The sequence below is a fragment of the Lissotriton vulgaris genome, chromosome 5 (assembly GCF_964263255.1).
Source record: "Lissotriton vulgaris chromosome 5, aLisVul1.2, whole genome shotgun sequence".
In the NCBI taxonomy this organism is placed as follows: Eukaryota; Metazoa; Chordata; class Amphibia; order Caudata; family Salamandridae; genus Lissotriton; species Lissotriton vulgaris.
In genome coordinates this window covers 53,661,091-53,682,895 of record NC_141693.1, presented here as the reverse complement: position 1 = coordinate 53,682,895, position 21,805 = coordinate 53,661,091, and the positions used below count along the sequence as shown (strand labels likewise).

Here is a 21,805-nt window from a genome sequence, read left to right as displayed (position 1 = left end):
TGCACTCACTACTCTGCACTCACCACTCACTACTCTGCACTCACCACTCACTACTCTGCACTCACCACTCACTACTCTGCACTCACCACTCACTACTCTGCACTCACTACTCTGCACTCACTACTCTGCACTCACTACTCTGCACTCACTACTCTGCACTCACTACTCTGCACTCACTACTCTGCACTCACTACTCTGCACTCACTACTCTGCACTCACTACTCTGCACTCATTACTCACTACTCTGCACTCACTACTCACTACTCTGCACACACTACTCTGCACACACTACTCTGCACACACTACTCTGCACACACTACTCTGCACACACTACTCTGCACACACTACTCTGCACACACTACTCTGCACTCACTACTCTGCACTCACTACTCTGCACTCACTACTCTGCACTCACTACTCTGCACTCACTACTCTGCACTCACTACTCACTACTCTGCACTCACTACTCACTACTCTGCACTCACTACTCACTACACTGCACTCACCACTCACTACACTCACCACTCACTACACTGCACTCACCACTCACTACTCTGCACTCACCACTCACTACTCTGCACTCATTACTCACTACTCTGCACTCATTACTCACTACTCTGCACTCACTACTCACTACTCTGCACTCACTACTCACTACTCTGCACTCACTACTCACTACTCTGCACTCACTACTCACTACTCTGCACTCACTACTCTGCACTCACTACTCTGCACTCACTACTCTGCACTCACTACTCTGCACTCATTACTCTGCACTCACTACTCTGCACTCACTACTCTGCACTCACTACTCTGCACTCACTACTCTGCACTCACTACTCTGCACTCACTACTCTGCACTCACTACTCTGCACTCACTACTCTGCACTCACCACTCACTACTCTGCACTCACTACTCACTACTCTGCACTCACTACTCTGCACTCACTACTCTGCACTCACTACTCTGCACTCACTACTCTGCACTCACCACTCACTACTCTGCACTCACTACTCACTACTCTGCACTCACTACTCTGCACTCACTACTCTGCACTCACTACTCTGCACTCACTACTCTGCACTCACTACTCTGCACTCACTACTCTGCACTCATTACTCTGCACTCACTACTCTGCACTCACTACTCTGCACTCACTACTCTGCACTCACTACTCTGCACTCACCACTCACTACTCTGCACTCACTACTCACTACTCTGCACTCACTACTCTGCACTCACCACTCACTACTCTGCACTCACCACTCACTACTCTGCACTCACCACTCACTACTCTGCACTCACTACTCTGCACTCACTACTCTGCACTCACTACTCTGCACTCACTACTCTGCACTCACTACTCTGCACTCACTACTCTGCACTCACTACTCTGCACTCATTACTCACTACTCTGCACTCACTACTCTGCACTCACTACTCTGCACTCACTACTCTGCACTCACTACTCTGCACACACTACTCTGCACACACTACTCTGCACACACTACTCTGCACACACTACTCTGCACTCACTACTCTGCACTCACTACTCTGCACTCACTACTCTGCACACACTACTCTGCACACACTACTCTGCACACACTACTCTGCACTCACTACTCTGCACTCACTACTCTGCACTCACTACTCACTACACTGCACTCACCACTCACTACACTGCACTCACCACTCACTACTCTGCACTCACCACTCACTACTCTGCACTCACCACTCACCACTCTGCACTCATTACTCACTACTCTGCACTCACTACTCACTACTCTGCACTCACTACTCACTACTCTGCACTCACTACTCACTACTCTGCACTCACTACTCACTACTCTGCACTCACTACTCACTACTCTGCACTCACTACTCTGCACTCACTACTCTGCACTCACTACTCTGCACTCATTACTCACTACTCTGCACTCACTACTCTGCACTCACTACTCTGCACTCACTACTCTGCACTCACTACTCTGCACTCACTACTCTGCACTCACTACTCTGCACTCATTACTCACTACTCTGCACTCACTACTCACTACTCTGCACTCACTACTCACTACTCTGCACTCACTACTCACTACTCTGCACTCACCACTCACTACACTGCACTCACCACTCACTACTCTGCACTCACTACTCACTACTCTGCACTCACTACTCACTACTCTGCACTCACTACTCACTACTCTGCACTCATTACTCACTACTCTGCACTCACTACTCACTACTCTGCACTCACTACTCACTACTCTGCACTCACTACTCACTACTCTGCACTCACTACTCACTACTCTGCACTCACTACTCACTACTCTGCACTCACTACTCACTACTCTGCACTCACTACTCACTACTCTGCACTCACTACTCTGCACACACTACTCTGCACACACTACTCTGCACACACTACTCTGCACACACTACTCTGCACACACTACTCTGCACACACTACTCTGCACACACTACTCTGCACACACTACTCTGCACTCACCACGCACTACTCTGCACTCACTACTCACTACTCTGCACTCACTACTCTGCACTCACCACTCCCTACTCTGCACTCACCACTCCCTACTCTGCACTCACCACTCACTACTCTGCACTCACCACTCACTACTCTGCACTCACCACGCACTACTCTGCACTCACCACTCACTACTCTGCACTCACTACTCTGCACTCACCACTCCCTACTCTGCACTCACCACTCACTACTCTGCACTCACCACGCACTACTCTGCACTCACTACTCACTACTCTGCACTCACTACTCACTACTCTGCACTCACTACTCACTACTCTGCACTCACTACTCTGCACTCACCACTCCCTACTCTGCACTCACCACTCACTACTCTGCACTCACTACTCACTACTCTGCACTCACTACTCACTACTCTGCACTCATTACTCACTACTCTGCACTCACTACTCACTACTCTGCACTCACTACTCACTACTCTGCACTCACTACTCACTACTCTGCACTCACTACTCACTACTCTGCACTCACTACTCACTACTCTGCACTCACTACTCACTACTCTGCACTCACTACTCTGCACTCACCACTCCCTACTCTGCACTCACCACTCACTACTCTGCACTCACCACGCACTACTCTGCACTCACTACTCACTACTCTGCACTCACTACTCACTACTCTGCACTCACTACTCACTACTCTGCACTCACTACTCACTACTCTGCACTCACTACTCTGCACTCACTACTCTGCACTCACTACTCTGCACTCACTACTCTGCACTCACTACTCTGCACTCACTACTCTGCACTCACTACTCTGCACTCACTACTCTGCACTCACTACTCTGCACTTACTACTCTGCACTCACTACTCTGCACTCACTACTCTGCACTCACTACTCACTACTCTGCACTCACTACTCACTACTCTGCACTCACTACTCACTACTCTGCACTCACTACTCACTACTCTGCACTCACTACTCACTACTCACTACTCTGCACTCACTACTCTGCACTCACTACTCTGCACTCACTACTCTGCACACACTACTCTGCACACACTACTCTGCACACACTACTCTGCACACACTACTCTGCACACACTACTCTGCACACACTACTCTGCACACACTACTCTGCACACACTACTCTGCACTCACCACGCACTACTCTGCACTCACTACTCACTACTCTGCACTCACTACTCACTACTCTGCACTCACTACTCACTACTCTGCACTCACTACTCACTACTCTGCACTCACTACTCACTACTCTGCACTCACTACTCACTACTCACTACTCTGCACTCACTACTCTGCACTCACTACTCTGCACTCACTACTCTGCACTCACTACTCTGCACACACTACTCTGCACACACTACTCTGCACACACTACTCTGCACACACTACTCTGCACACACTACTCTGCACACACTACTCTGCACACACTACTCTGCACACACTACTCTGCACACACTACTCTGCACACACTACTCTGCACTCACCACGCACTACTCTGCACTCACTACTCACTACTCTGCACTCACCACTCCCTACTCTGCACTCACCACTCACTACTCTGCACTCACCACGCACTACTCTGCACTCACTACTCACTACTCTGCACTCACTACTCACTACTCTGCACACACTACTCTGCACTCACCACGCACTACTCTGCACTCACTACTCACTACTCTGCACTCACTACTCACTACTCTGCACTCACTACTCACTACTCTGCACTCACTACTCACTACTCTGCACTCACTACTCACTACTCTGCACTCACTACTCACTACTCACTACTCTGCACTCACTACTCTGCACTCACTACTCTGCACTCACTACTCTGCACTCACTACTCTGCACACACTACTCTGCACACACTACTCTGCACACACTACTCTGCACACACTACTCTGCACACACTACTCTGCACACACTACTCTGCACACACTACTCTGCACACACTACTCTGCACACACTACTCTGCACACACTACTCTGCACTCACCACGCACTACTCTGCACTCACTACTCACTACTCTGCACTCACCACTCCCTACTCTGCACTCACCACTCACTACTCTGCACTCACCACGCACTACTCTGCACTCACTACTCACTACTCTGCACTCACTACTCACTACTCTGCACTCACTACTCTGCACTCACCACTCCCTACTCTGCACTCACCACTCACTACTCTGCACTCACCACGCACTACTCTGCACTCACTACTCACTACTCTGCACTCACTACTCACTACTCTGCACTCACTACTCACTACTCTGCACTCACTACTCACTACTCTGCACTCACTACTCTGCACTCACTACTCTGCACTCACTACTCTGCACTCACTACTCTGCACTCACTACTCTGCACTCACTACTCTGCACTCACTACTCTGCACTCACTACTCTGCACTCACTACTCTGCACTCACTACTCTGCACTCACTACTCTGCACTCACTACTCTGCACTTACTACTCTGCACTCACTACTCTGCACTCACTACTCTGCACTCATTACTCACTACTCTGCACTCACTACTCACTACTCTGCACTCACCACTCACTACACTGCACTCACCACTCACTACACTGCACTCACCACTCACTACTCTGCACTCACCACTCACTACTCTGCACTCACTACTCACTACTCTGCACTCACCACTCACTACACTGCACTCACCACTCACTACACTGCACTCACCACTCACTACTCTGCACTCACCACTCACTACTCTGCACTCATTACTCACTACTCTGCACTCACTACTCACTACTCTGCACTCACTACTCACTACTCTGCACTCATTACTCACTACTCTGCACTCACTACTCACTACTCTGCACTCACTACTCACTACTCTGCACTCACTACTCACTACTCTGCACTCACTACTCACTACTCTGCACTCACTACTCTGCACTCACTACTCTGCACTCACTACTCTGCACTCACTACTCTGCACTCACTACTCTGCACTCACTACTCTGCACTCACTACTCTGCACTCTGCACTCACTACTCTGCACTCACTACTCTGCACTCACTACTCTGCACTCACTACTCTGCACTCACTACTCTGCACTCACTACTCTGCACTCACTACTCTGCACTCACTACTCTGCACTCATTACTCACTACTCTGCACTCACTACTCACTACTCTGCACTCACTACTCACTACTCTGCACTCACTACTCACTACTCTGCACTCACTACTCACTACTCTGCACTCACCACTCACTACACTGCACTCACTACTCTGCACTCACTACTCTGCACTCACTACTCTGCACTCACTACTCTGCACTCACTACTCTGCACTCACTACTCTGCACTCACTACTCTGCACTCACTACTCTGCACTCACTACTCTGCACTCACTACTCTGCACTCACTACTCTGCACTCACTACTCTGCACTCACTACTCTGCACTCACTACTCTGCACTCATTACTCACTACTCTGCACTCACTACTCACTACTCTGCACTCACTACTCACTACTCTGCACTCACTACTCACTACTCTGCACTCACCACTCACTACACTGCACTCACCACTCACTACTCTGCACTCACCACTCACTACTCTGCACTCACTACTCTGCACTCACTACTCTGCACTCACTGCTCTGCACTCACTGCTCTGCACTCACTGCTCTGCACTCACTACTCTGCACTCACTACTCTGCACTCACTACTCTGCACTCACTACTCTGCACTCACTACTCTGCACTCACTACTCTGCACTCACTACTCTGCACTCATTACTCTGCACTCATTACTCACTACTCTGCACTCACTGCTCACTACTCTGCACTCACTACTCACTACTCTGCACTCACTACTCACTACTCTGCACTCACTACTCTGCACTCACTACTCACTACTCTGCACTCACTACTCTGCACTCACTACTCTGCACTCACTACTCTGCACTCACTACTCTGCACTCACTACTCTGCACTCACTACTCTGCACTCACTACTCTGCACTCACTACTCACTACTCTGCACTCACTACTCACTACTCTGCACTCACTACTCACTACTCTGCACTCACTACTCACTACTCTGCACTCACTACTCACTACTCTGCACTCACTACTCACTACTCACTACTCTGCACTCACTACTCACTACTCTGCACTCACTGCTCACTACTCTGCACTCACTGCTCACTACTCTGCACTCACTGCTCACTACTCTGCACTCACTACTCACTACTCTGCACTCACTACTCACTACTCTGCACTCACTACTCACTACTCTGCACTCACTACTCTGCACTCACTACTCTGCACTCACTACTCTGCACTCACTACTCTGCACTCACTACTCTGCACTCACTACTCTGCACTCACTACTCTGCACTCACTACTCACTACTCTGCACTCACTACTCACTACTCTGCACTCACTACTCACTACTCTGCACTCACTACTCACTACTCTGCACTCACTACTCACTACTCACTACTCTGCACTCACTACTCACTACTCTGCACTCACTACTCTGCACTCTGCACTCACTACTCTGCACTCTGCACTCACTACTCTGCACTCACTACTCTGCACTCACTACTCTGCACTCACTACTCTGCACTCACTACTCTGCACTCACTACTCTGCACTCACCACTCTGCACTCACCACTCTGCACTCACCACTCTGCACTCACCACTCTGCACTCACCACTCTGCACTCACCACTCTGCACTCACTACTCTGCACTCACTACTCTGCACTCACTACTCTGCACTCACTACTCTGCACTCACTACTCTGCACTCACCACTCTGCACTCACCACTCTGCACTCACCACTCTGCACTCACCACTCACTACTCTGCACTCACTACTCTGCACTCACTACTCTGCACACACTACTCTGCACACACTACTCTGCACACACTACTCTGCACACACTACTCTGCACACACTACTCTGCACACACTACTCTGCACACACTACTCTGCACACACTACTCTGCACACACTACTCTGCACACACTACTCTGCACTCAATACTCTGCACTCACTACTCACTACTCTGCACACACTACTCTGCACACACTACTCTGCACACACTACTCTGCACACACTACTCTGCACACACTACTCTGCACACACTACTCTGCACACACTACTCTGCACACACTACTCTGCACACACTACTCACTACTCTGCACTCACCACTCACTACACTGCACTCACCACTCACTACTCTGCACTCACCACTCACTACTCTGCACTCATTACTCACTACTCTGCACTCACTACTCTGCACTCACTACTCTGCACTCACTACTCTGCACTCACTACTCTGCACTCACTACTCTGCACTCACTACTCTGCACTCACTACTCTGCACTCACTACTCTGCACTCACCACTCTGCACTCACCACTCTGCACTCACCACTCTGCACTCACTACTCTGCACTCACCACTCTGCACTCACCACTCTGCACTCACCACTCTGCACTCACCACTCGGCACTCACCACTCACTACTCTGCACACACTACTCTGCACACACTACTCTGCACACACTACTCTGCACACACTACTCTGCACACACTACTCTGCACACACTACTCTGCACTCACTACTCACTACTCTGCACACACTACTCTGCACACACTACTCTGCACACACTACTCTGCACACACTACTCTGCACACACTACTCTGCACACACTACTCTGCACACACTACTCTGCACACACTACTCTGCACACACTACTCTGCACACACTACTCTGCACACACTACTCACTACTCTGCACTCACCACTCACTACACTGCACTCACCACTCACTACTCTGCACTCACCACTCACTACTCTGCACTCATTACTCACTACTCTGCACTCACTACTCTGCACTCACTACTCTGCACTCACTACTCTGCACTCACTACTCTGCACTCACTACTCTGCACTCACTACTCTGCACTCACTACTCTGCACTCACTACTCTGCACTCACTACTCTGCACTCACTACTCTGCACTCACTACTCTGCACTCACCACTCTGCACTCACCACTCTGCACTCACCACTCTGCACTCACTACTCTGCACTCACCACTCTGCACTCACCACTCTGCACTCACCACTCTGCACTCACCACTCGGCACTCACCACTCACTACTCTGCACTCAGCACTCACCACTCACTACTCTGCACTCACTACTCACTACTCTGCACTCACTACTCTGCACTCACTACTCTGCACTCACTACTCTGCACTCACTACTCTGCACTCACTACTCTGCACTCACTACTCTGCACTCACTACTCTGCACTCACTACTCTGCACTCAGCACTCACTACTCACTACTCTGCACTCACTACTCTGCACTCAGCACTCACCACTCACTACTCTGCACTCACTACTCTGCACTCACTACTCTGCACTCACTACTCTGCACTCAGCACTCACTACTCACTACTCTGCACTCACTACTCAGTGCAGAGTGCAGAGTAGTGAGTGCAGAGTGCACACTACTCTGCACACACTACTCTGCACACACTACTCTGCACTCACTACTCTGCACTCACTACTCTGCACTCACTACTCTGCACTCACTACTCTGCACTCACTACTCTGCACTCACTACTCTGCACTCTGCACTCACCACTCACTACTCTGCACTCACTACTCTGCACTCACTACTCACTACTCTGCACTCTCTACTCTGCACTCTCTACTCTGCACTCACTACTCTGCACTCACTACTCTGCACTCACTACTCTGCACTCACTACTCTGCACTCACTACTCTGCACTCACTACTCTGCACTCAGTACTCACTACTCACTACTCACTACTCTGCATTACTACTCTGCACTCAGCACTCACTACTCTGCACTCACTACTCTGCACTCACTACTCACTAATCGGCACTCACTACTCGGCACTCGCTACTCGGCACTCGCTACTCTGCACTCGCTACTCTGCACTCACTACTCGGCACTCACTACTCGGCACTCACTACTCGGCACTCACTACTCGGCACTCACTACTCGGCACTCACTACTCGGCACTCACTACTCTGCACTCACTACTCGGCACTCACTACTCACTACTCGGCACTCACTACTCGGCACTCACTACTCGGCACTCACTACTCTGCACTCACTACTCTGCACTCACTACTCTGCACTCACTACTCTGCACTCACTACTCTGCACTCAGCACTCTGCACAATATTGTGGGATACAAAAGCTCATTTAGTTCTTGGCTAATATACGTACTCAACAAACAAAATGTATTTCTTTGCACTAATTCCATCGACTGTTTATAAGGTGGATATGAGCTTGATTAAGGGTTTAAAGTGCATAGAGCGTAATAAAGGGCAGAAAGTCCATAAATGCATGACTCAGTATCACAGTTCGATTCGTGAATCATGTATCAGTGTATTCCTAACTTGATAAAAGGCAGCATTTGTATTCCTCAATCGATATAGAATGCTGAACCAAGAAGCTGTTTATTAACAATTTTATCAGAAATAACAACTTCACTTGGATAATCATGAGATGCAATATACATATTTAAAAATAAGCATTCTTTGATAGTGTAGAACGCAAAGTTGCAAATAATTATAGGGAACCATTTGAATCAGTCATATCGTAAATTGCTTGGAAAACGAAATAACCAAAAGAGCACATCGGTTTTAAAATCGATAGATTTAAAGACATTAGGCCCTCGAGGAAATTCGACGTGTAAAAACTAAAACAGTAATGCTCAAATTCCGCAATTCCGTGTTGGACGTCGTTTCAGTTTCGCTTCATGTGATCTCTGTGGCAGGGCATCCATTAAGTCGAACGGGTGGAATGTCTTTCGCACTATGCAGGCGATGTCAAAACACATCACTTGCACTTTCAACACGTGAGATTGCAGCTAATAACGTGGGAAGGGTTGACAATGCCCCCGGAATCCCGCCGCGGCCGCGCCGGAAGTCAGGCACGGTCGCCTGTGACGGGGGCGGGGCCACGTCCAGACCGGAAAAGGAGGCAGGCGGAGTCAAATGCGTCTCGCGCCCGGGGCTCCTCTGAGCGGTGTGGAGCCCCGGGGCCGCGCCAGCAGGAGGTTGGGCGCCGCGTGCTGAGAGCAGAGTCCCCGACATTGGCCAGGTAAGTTCCAAAAGGCTGGGGGGGCTTGGTGCACTTGTGTGTGTGCGTGTATGCTCGTGTGTGTATGTATGTGTGCGACGGCGGGGGAGGGAGGGAGGGAGGGGGGCCTCGGTGCACTTGTGTGTATGCATGTGTCAGGGGGGGTGTCTCTGTATGTATGTATGTGCGTGCGTGCATGGGCGCTTGTGTGTGTGTATGCGCATGCGTGTGTGGTGCTTGAGCTTCCCAGGAGACAGCGCCTGGCCACAGCGCGCGTTCCCGTTTCAAATCGGCTCCAAGGATGCGCGCGGCCGAAACTGTCTCCTGGGAAGCACACTCGCTAACAAAAGATCTCGGCGGAGACGCGCTTCCGCGCGTTTAGCCGAGACCTAAAAAAGCTTCCAACAAGCCGTCCTTAGTGTGGGAGTTCAGCGGAAGGTGGAGAGGATGATAGTTTCTTCATATCATTAGCGTGCTTTTCCTAATTTCTGACCTGCAGCCTCTTGCTACCTTACTACTCGAAGTCATTGATCCTACAACCATTGTACCATCATTTGATGCTAGTCTTTTTACCACATAGTGTGCCCCCTTTAGTTTCTCGCTATATACCTGTTTATTGTATTACTCTCCTTGATTAATTTGTCTTGTAATTATGCGATTATCCCTGTTTTTTTTATTCTCACGTTATGTCGATATTGCATTTATGTCCTTCCTCCCATCCATTGTAAAGCACGCTGATATCCTTTGGGATCTTGTTCGCGCTATTTAAAACGTTTTAAATTCAATAACTTCACTTCTACTGTCTGACGTCCTTCTCACACTCCTGCCCTCCCCCTTCCCTCAGACACCTCACGAACTGTAGGGAGATCAGAATATGTGAAGCTGCAGAGACGCTCGATCCATGGAGCGAGTGCAAGGAAGAGAACCCACCGCAGGCAGAGACGCTCGATCCCTGGAGCGAGTGCAAGGAACAGAACCCCCCGCAGGCAGAGACGCTCGATCCATGGAGCGAGTGCAAGGAAGAGAACCCACCGCAGGCAGAGACGCTCGATCCATGGAGCGAGTGCAAGAAGAGAACCCACCGCATGCAGAGACGCTGGATCCATGGAGCGAGTGCAAGGAAGAGAACCCACTGCAGGCAGAGACGTTCGATCCATGGAGCGAGTGCAAGGAAGAGAACCCACCGCAGGCAGAGACATTCAAAGACCCGGAGATAGGCTGAGCGGAGAGACTGGCTGAAGTCAAGCGTGAGTCACAGGAGAGAATGTAAAAGAAGGGGGGCCTGGAAGTTTCAGCACTTGGGGTGGAAGGCACGAGATGTGGGGTGTGCGGGCTGCCCCTGTGCTGCGAGGACATTGGCTATTTCCACCCAGGAGACGCTCAGGGTGTATCCTACTATCGATCCATTGAGAGGGATGTGGAATTACTAAAGTAGTAATTTCATACTTAAAATTATACCAGGATTATGAGTTTTGCGCTATAAAAACGAGAAATCAAGAATTACCAGATAAATCAGTGTTACAGCTCCAGTTTCGTCAGGTAATTCACAACAAATTCCTATAGAGGATGGGCGAGGAGGTGGGTGTGGCATCTTGTCCTATCCGAGGATAGGAGGCTGTGAGTTGTCAGATAAGGAATGTCACACCCTAGCGTAGAATAATAAGGCGTGAGCCACCAGGGGAAGTATATCACACCCCAGCCTGGAATAGGAGGGTTTCAGCAGACGAGAGAGGTTTGTCTCTCAAGCGTCACCATTAAGAGCTGGACTGAAGAATACTGTGGAGTCAGGTATGTCTCCACTCCTGCTGGGGGCCTGGGCTCCTGTATGTGTCACTAGTATACAGGTAAAGGGTTGTGCTTCTGTATGTGTTGCTAGTATACAGGTGGAGTGCTGTGCTCCTGTGCAGTGTCGCTAGTATACAGGTAGAGGGTTGTGCTTCTGTATGTGTCACTAGTATACAGGTGGTGTGCTGTGCTCCTGTGCAGTGTCGCTAGTATACAGGTAGAGGGTGGTGCTCCCATATGTGTCACTAGTATACAGGTGGAGGGCTGTGCTCCTGTGCAGTGTCACTAGTATACAGGTAGAGGGTTGTGCTTCTGTATGTGTTGCTAGTATACATGTGGAGTGCTGTGCTCCTGTGCAGTGTCGCTAGTATACAGGTGGAGTGCTGTGCTCCTGTGCAGTGTCGCTAGTATACAGGTAGAGGGTTGTGCTTCTGTATGTGTCACTAGTATACCGGTGGAGTGCTGTGCTCCTGTGCAGTGTCGCTAGTATACAGGTAGAGGGTGGTGCTCCAATATGTGTCACTAGTATACAGGTGGAGGGCTGTGCTCCTGTGCAGTGTCACTAGTATACAGGTGGAGGGCTGTGCTCCTGTGCAGTGTCACTAGTATACAGTTGGAGGGCTGTGCTTCTGTGCAGTGTCAATAGTATACAGGTAGAGGGTTGTGCTTCTGTATGTGCTGCTAGTATACAGGTGGAGTGCTGTGCTCCTGTGCAGTGTCGCTAGTATACAGGTAGAGGGGCATGCTCCCGTGTGTGTCACTAGAATACAGGTAGAGGGTTGTGCTTCTGTATGTGTTGCTAGTATACAGGTAGAGTGTTGTGCTTCTGTATGTGTTGCTAGTATACATGTGTAGGGCTGTGCTCCTGTGCAGTGTCGCTAGTATACAGGTAGAGGGTTGTGCTTCTGTATGTGTTGCTAGTATACATGTGTAGGGCTGTGCTCCTGTGCAGTGTCGCTAGTATACAGGTAGAGGGTTGTGCTTCTGTAATTTGTTGCTAGTATACAGGTGGAGTGCTGTGCTCCTGTGCAGTGTCGCTAGTATACAGGTAGAGGGTGGTGCTCCCATATGTGTCACTAGTATACAGGTGGAGGGCTGTGCTCCTGTGCAGTGTCACTAGTATACAGGTGGAGTGCTGTGCTCCTGTGCAGTGTCACTAGTATACAGGTAGAGGGTGGTGCTCCCATATGTGTCACTAGTATACAGATAGAGGGCTGTGCTCCTGTGCAGTGTCAATAGTATACAGGTAGATGGTTGTGCTTCTGTATGTGTTGCTAGTATACAGGTGGAGTGCTGTGCTCCTGTGCAGTGTCGCTAGTATACAGGTAGAGGGGCATGCTCCCGTGTGTGTCACTAGAATACAGGTAGAGGGTTGTGCTTCTGTATGTGTTGCTAGTATACATGTGTAGGGCTGTGCTCCTGTGCAGTGTCGCTAGTATACAGGTAGAGGGGCATGCTCCCGTGTGTGTCGCTAGTATACAGGTAGAGGGCTGTGCTCCTGTGCAGCGTCACTAGTATACAGGTGGAGGGCTGTGCTCCTGTGCAGTGTCGCTAGTATACAGGTAGAGGGTTGTGCTTCTGTATGTGTTGCTAGTATACATGTGTAGGGCTGTGCTCCTGTGCAGTGTCGCTAGTATACAGGTAGAGGGTTGTGCTTCTGTATGTGTTGCTAGTATACATGTGTAGGGCTGTGCTCCTGTGCAGTGTCGCTAGTATACAGGTAGAGGGTTGTGCTTTTGTATGTGTTGCTAGTATACATGTGTAGGGCTGTGCTCCTGTGCAGTGTCGCTAGTATACAGGTAGAGGGGCATGCTCCCGTGTGTGTCACTAGTATACAGGTAGAGTGTTGTGCTTCTGTATGTGTTGCTAGTATACAGGTGGAGTGCTGTGCTCCTGTGGAGTGTCGCTAGTATACAGGTAGAGGGGCATGCTCCTGTGTGTGTCACTAGTATACAGGTGGAGGGTTGTGCTCCTGTGCTGAGTCACTAGGACATATGTGTGAAGTTGTGCTCCTGTATGTATCACTAGTGTACAGGGAAATGGTTGTGCTCCTGTGTGTGTCACTAGTATACAGGTGGAGGGTTGCGCTCCTGTGCTGAGTCACTAGGATATATGTGTGAAGTTGTGCTCCTGTATGTATCACTAGCATACAGGGAAATGGCTGTGCTCCTGTGCTGTGTCACTAGTATACATGTAGAGGTTTGTGCTGCTGTGATGTGCAACCAGTACTGGCAGTGCTTTGTTCTTGTATTGTGTCACAAATCCTGGCAGACTGTTGCACTTATTAGCTCTCTCCCTGGTACAGGGTTGTGTCCTCGTGTTGTGTCGCAAGTCCTAATAAGGAAAGTGTTCCTTTGTTGTGTTAAACTCTAACAGTATAGCTCCCTGAAACATAGGTGGGACTGAGGTTTATTTCCATTTAATTATTTTGTAATGTTTATATTCAACACATGGCAGAATCCTGTATGTGAACACATTTGAAACTGGGAATTTAGTGAAATGCTCTGGGGAAGTCTGCGGCTGTTTCATCTATGAGGACCAGTGAGGAATGCCTCTTGTGCTCAGAAGTGTCCAAAAGTAAACATGCAGAGAGCTGACCAATAGCTCCAATATTTTAGTGTTAAAGACATTTCTAGAGGAATATGGATCAGTCACGGTCTCTTGGCTGATTTGAATTATTTTAGAAATATTTAAAGGCGCACAGCAGATAAATCTAATATGCAGCTTATTTTGTATTATCATTAGTATATCTGTTGCATATATATTGTAATAGAACTTTGATTAAAGCGAGAAACATATAGTTCATCATCACTATTTGCCATTTTTTTGATTTTTACATACTGCAGGGACTTGTAAACCACTCATGTTAAAAGATTCTACTCTGTGAGATCGGGGCTGATCAATGTGGCTTTTCATCAGCCTCATAGGTTTATCAAATATATCTGCTTCCCTGAGTGGAATGATTTACTGGCAACACCTTTCATATTCAATTCTGAATTCATACTCTTCCTCCATGTTGTCAACACAATGTGTTTCTAACCCCTGTGGTCCGATGGGGTCTTCGTCAGGACAGGGTTCCTAGTTTGGGGAACCAGTTAACTACTCTCTGCGTCCCACAGCACAATTAGGTAAGAAATGTTCTGAGACAGGGTACCTGCCAGAAGGTATTAAGTGAACAGTACAGTAGGGTACATTAGGAGAGGAGTTGCCTCCCGAATTGTAACCTGGCATGTACCCCTGCACGGAGTGCCTGACTGCCTGTGAAACTGGTACCCTGACTTTTTGTGAGACCCGTAATCCCCCTAATATAATGTGTGCAAAGAGGCCGAGGCGTATCCTTGGTAATTTACGTTTCAGAACCTGTTCGCTGATGTGGAGAGGCGTGCCAAGCGTGTCCTCATAACCCACAGGACACTACTTCTCAAGTCCTGACCAAAGTGGTGGTGGCAGCGTACTATCAAGATGTCAGTTTCTCATTGTAAACAGCTTTGCCAGAAGACATCGGGCTGCATATACCATTTACGTGGCTAGGTCATAGGTAAACATGTCCACACCCAAGCAAGAAATTCAACAGAATGGCAGAGTCAGTCCGATGGATGAATAGATAACTCAAGATCTATGCTGATGGGATGAAAACCCCTCTGCGGGGTGAGAGGCGTGTACCCCGGCCCCCAGTGCCCAAATGTGTTGTTGTCTGGATCCCCAAGGCTGATTGTTTGTCACAGGCAAAAACGGATCATACGTGTGCGCCATGACACAGGCCTGTCTCATGGAGTGCGGTCTTGTTGGACTGGGGGGAGCGCTGAAAGTGCTGCCCACACAGTGGTGGAAGGCTCCCGCCTTCACCAGGAGTTAAGCAGCACAAGTGTCGTGGTGACACCATACCGTGTAGTGATCAGTAGTGGTGAACAGTTACTTTTTACCCTGTGCCACTGGAGTGAGGCCCACAGGCTCACTCACCATTTTAAAAGTTCTGCTGCTGTGTGCTACTAGAGCCCTGACCTCAAGGGGTTTGTAATATTGCTTTTGAATGTTGTTTACCTTGGTTTGTGTAGAGTTAGAATTAAGATACTTCTTTTTATGTAAAAACATTGATTTATTGTTCGCACCTCTCGCACGTTGAGTTATGAGTCATGTTCACTGATCTGAGCTTCCCCTGAAGGACCCTTGACGGCTTGAGCTACACTACCCAACTGAGATTCAGGTGCAGAAGGAGGTGCTTGACCCAGGTGAACAGGATCCATAGGAGACCGGACCCTGGGACATCGCAAGTATAAGGCCTCAGACACTTTGGTTAGGTCAAGTAGCCGCGTGGCCCTCTGAACAGTGTTCTGATACACGCATACACAAACTTACAGAGGCACACACTCTTACATATGCACAAATGCATGATCACACTTGCACATGGATGCATAGATGCATGCACATACTCACAGATGGATATCTCAGTTCCATGCATACATAACCTCACAGAGGCACACACTCAAACAGATGCACACATTAGTGTGCGCACTCACAGATGCATAGATGTATACATATACTCAAAGATGCATATCTCTGTCTGCTCCGTGCATACATAACCTCGCAGAGGCACACACTCATACATAAGGACACATTAGTGTGTGCACTCACAGATGCATAGATGCATGCTGTTAGACGGACCGGGAGGGTCGGCCGAGGATAAGGGGAGAGGTCTCCGGGGAGAGCCGTCTCCAGCGATCGTACAGACAAGTAACTTCCCCCCCACAGACGTACACCACACCAGGATAAGGTTCAACGATACTTTATAAGCAATTCCTTAAGTACGGTAAAATGATACAAGGAGGTCTGGACTCCGGGGTCCCCTCGATTCTGGTCTCTGGATTGGGAAAGGGGTAGCGGGACAGTCTTGTTACCAATAGATGAAATAGCTCTCAATCCTCGAGCTCGGCGTTCTAGATGGTCGGGCCGCGGCGGAGCCAGCAGGTCCCGAGATGGATGACGGAAGCGACGGTCCGCGGCGGAGCCAGCAGGTCCCGATGAAGATGGTAGTTACAAACGGTCCGCGGCCACGCCAGCAGGTCCCGACGACGATGAAGGTTTACGAAGGTTGCGGCAGCGCCAGCAGGTAGGACGATAGTTCGCAAGGCAGAGCTACGGCAGCGCCAGTAGTCCGTCAAGGATGAGTTCTTCTCTGCGTCTCTCGACTCCAGGATACAACTGCCTTCCTGCTCTGGAGCTGCCTCAGTTATAGGGCTGGTGCCCTTTGATGTCCGGACCCTCGCACTTGGAGGTCGGGGGGTCCGGGATGAGGGAGTTCAGACACCCAGCAGGGGGGTGGAGCCAGCGCCCGGGGAGGTTGTGGGCGAGCGGTACCTGGCGGGGGAGAGCCATCGACACCTCTTTCTCCCATTGACCTGCCAAGTAGTCCGCTCACCTCCTAGGTGGATGGTGGTGCCGGGATGTCTGGGGCCTGGCCAGGCCCAGGGTTAGGGTCGATCGGAGGCCACGAGGCCTCGTGGTGTAGTGTCCAAGATGGCGCCCAGGTTGGGCGCGCGGGCCAGTAGTGGATCGGGCCCATGAGGTTGATATGTTCAGAGGCAGGGGTCCCGGAGGGACGGAAAACGTGAAGTGGTGGTGTGTGACACTTGAGGGACCAGGCTCGGGCCTGGTCGGGCAGAGGGGGAGCGGGCCCTTCATGTGGCCTGTCCAACATGCGTCCCCCCCAGCTGAAGGCGGGGAGAGTCACCCATCCTCTTGGGGACTCTCCTCGTCGAGGCGGAAAAAGCGTGACAGGCCATCCGCGTTGGCGTGATCTGGCCCAGGCCGATGTTCCACAGTGAAGTCCATCCCTTGTAGGGAGATGGACCAACGTAGTAGTTTTGGGTTCTCCCCCCGCATCTGCATCAGCCACTGCAGGGGTCGATGGTCGGTCTGTACCCGGAAGTGTGTGCCAAAGAGATAGGGCCGGAGCTTTTTGAGGGCCCATACCACGGCGAAGGCCTCCCTCTCGATGGTGCTCCAGCGTTGTTCTCGAGGTAGGAGTCGCCTGCTGATGAAGGCCACTGGCTGATCAAGGCCTTCGGGGTTCAATTGAGACAGGACCGCCCCAATGCCGTGGTCGGAGGCATCTGTCTGGACGACGAATTCCCGGCTGTAGTCGGGGGCCTGGAGCACCGGGGCGGAGCACATGGCGGCCTTCAGTTGTTCGAAGGCTGTTTGACAATCTGGGGTCCAGTTGACCTTCTTTGGTTGATTTTTGGACGTGAGTTCTGCGAGGGGCCCCACTATGGTACCATAGTCCTTCACGAACCGTCGGTAATAGCCCGTGAGTCCCAGAAAGGCGCGTACCTCGGTCTGGGTGATGGGGGGCTGCCAGGACTGGATGGCGGCAATCTTGAGCTGCAGAGGGGCCACCAGGCCGCTTCCCACCTGGTGTCCGAGGTAGGTTACGGACCCCTGACCAATTTGGCATTTGCTGGCCTTGATCGTGAGGCCAGCTCGCTGAAGGGCCTGTAGCACCGCTCGGAGGTGGTGGAGGTGGTCGGACCAATGGTGGCTGTATACAGCGATGTCGTCTAGGTAGGCGGCGCTGAATCCTTCGAGCCCGGCCAAGACCTGATTAACGAGTCGCTGAAACGTTGCTGGGGCATTCTTCATGCCGAAGGGCATGACCTTGAAATGATAATGGCCGTCAGGAGTGGAAAATGCAGATCGTTCTTGGGCCCGGGGTGTGAGGCCGATCTGCCAGTAGCCCGCCGTCCGGTCGAAAATGCTGAGGTAGCGGGCAGCTCCCATGCGGTCGATTAGCTCGTCTGCCCGGGGGATGGGGTGTGCGTCCGTTCTGGTGACCGCATTCAAGCCCCGGTAGTCGACGCAGAACCGGAGTTCCGGTGTGGTGCCGGGAGTGGCTGCTTTGGGGACCAGTACTACTGGGCTGGCCCAGGGGCTGTCTGAGGGCTCAATGACCCCGAGCGTGAGCATTTTGGTTACTTCTTCCTGGATGCAGGTCCGTACCCGATCTGGTACGCGGTAGGCCCGGTGGCGGATAGGGGGGCTGTCCCCCGTGTCCACGTCGTGCGCACACCAGGAAGTGACACCTGGGGTGAGGGAAAACAGGCTGGCGAACTGCAACAGAAGGTCTCGACATTCTTGGCGTTGTTCCAGGGTGAGGGCCTCCGAGAGTCGGACCCCGTCCACGGAGCCGTCTTTCTCCCGAGTCCTTAGGAGGTCAGGGAGGGGTTCGGAGTCTTCTCCGGCTCCATTGTCTGTGGCCATCAGGAGGCTGAGTTCTGAACGCACGAAATGGGGTTTCAGCCTATTAGCGTGGAGGACCCGGAGGGGGTTCCGTGAAGATTCCATGTCGATGAGATAGGTGGCAGGGCCCTTGCGCTCGACTACTTTGAAGGGCCCCGTCCACTTGTCTTGCAGGGCGCAGGGTTCAGTGGGGGACATCACCCATACTTGTTGTCCGGGTTCAAATTCGATGGAGGAGGCATTTTGGTCATACCACTTTTTCATGTCCTCTTGACTGGCCTCCAAGTTTGCTTTTGCCAGCTCTCTGAACCGTCGGGTCTGGTTGCGGAGGGTTAGGAGGTATTTGAAGACATCTGGAGGGTTCTTTAGAGGGGGCATCTCCCAGCCTTCCTTGACTAGACTGAGCGGCCCCCGTACGGGGTGTCCATACAACAATTCAAACGGGCTGAAGCCGAGGGACTTCTGGGGGACCTCTCGATATGCGAAGAGGAGGCACGGCAGCAGCACATCCCACTGGCGATGGAGGGGCTCTTCCAACCCCCCAATCATCCCTTTGAGCGTGCGGTTGAACCGCTCAACGAGTCCGTTTCCTTGAGGGTGATAGGGGGTCGTGAATCGGTAGGTGACCCCACACTGTTGCCAGAGGGACTTCATATATTTGGAAATAAAGTTCGTGCCCCTGTCGCTGACGACTTCTCGGGGGAAGCCCACACGGGAGAAGATCCCCATCAGGGCCCGGCCGACTACCGGGGCTGTCACAGTTCGCAGGGGAACAGCCTCGGGGTAGCGGGTGGCGTGGTCCACCAGTACCAGGATGAACCGATGTCCTTGTGTTGTACGGGGGTCCAGGGGCCCCACAATGTCTGTCCCGACCCTCTCGAACGGGGTGGTGACCACGGGAAATGGTTGCAGGGGGGCTTTTAGTTTGCGGCCGCTCTTTCCACTGGCTTGGCACGTGGGGCAAGATCGGCAATGCTGGAGTACATCATTCCTCATTTTAGGCCAGAAGAAGTGGGTCACTAGGCGGCTGTAAGTTTTATCCTGACCCAGGTGTCCAGCCAGGGGGACATCGTGGGCCAGATTTAGCAAGAAGTCTCTAAAACGGAGGGGCACCACTAGCACTCGGCTGGCCCCCAACTCCGCGATCCTTTGTTCACTGTATAGCAGATCATTGTCCCAATAGACCCAATGTGTTCCGGAGGTATCCCCTGCGCTCTGGGCGAGGGCTTGTTGGCGGAGTCCCTCGAGGGAGGGACAGGTCTTCTGCTCTTGGCGAAACTGCTCCTGTGTGGGCCCCCCCTCTTGATGCCACTGGTCGAGGCCAGCGAGGTCCGGAGGTTGAGCTGGTTCTGGGGGGACGGCACGGTCGGTGTCTTCGACTGGAGCGACCGGGGGAGGAGGCGCCGGCCATTCGGGTTCCTCGGGTCGGGGATTGGCACGGGCGGCCATGGACCGGGTGGTGACGCACGCCCAGTCCGGGATGCCTAACATCCCCAGGTGTTCTCTTCGTTCTACGGCTGCCCACGGAGAGCTTTCAAGGTCATTTCCCAGGAGGCAGTCTACGGGGGCATCATCTCGGACCGTCACCTTCAACATGCCGGAGACCCCTCCCCATTCGAAAGGGACGCAGGCCATCCGACACAGACTCTCCGAGTTATCGGCTGAACGGACGGGGCAGAGAATGTTTGGTAGGAACTGTTCTGGGGTCACCAGGTGACAGCGGACGGCTGTTACACTGGCCCCGGTGTCACGGAGGGCTTCGGCCTGGCGTCCATTGATGCTCACCCATTGGCTGTACTTCCGGGTGTTAGCGGGTAGGGGGACCCGCGGGACCATGTCTTTCCCCCCTAAGCATGCTAGAGCCATGGCGGCTGGCTCCCATTCTTGATGCTCTTGCTCATATTCTTCCTGCTCCTCGGAGATCTGTTCTTCCCCCAGGGCAGCAGCAGCCACCTGGCGGGGTCTTGGGCTCTGGTACTGTGGGCAATTTGGGTCGTTTGCATAGTGGCCGACTCGTTGGCATCGGTGACACGTGACATTGGCTCTGTATCCCGGTCGTGCCGGGGTGCTGCCCCGGTTGGCCGGGGGGGTGGTGCTGGTAGCGGGGGCGGCCGGAGCGTTGTCTCTTCCTCGTCCTTGGC

The 21,805-nt window shown here is 51.6% G+C and overlaps 1 protein-coding gene across 1 annotated transcript in view; it reads right to left on the bottom strand.

Moving 5' to 3' along the window:
* The window catches only part of LOC147710130 (E3 ubiquitin-protein ligase TRIM39-like), a 151,665-nt gene that overhangs the window by 78,524 nt on the left and 51,336 nt on the right, over positions 1-21,805 (bottom strand). The gene's annotated exons all lie outside the window — the stretch shown is intronic.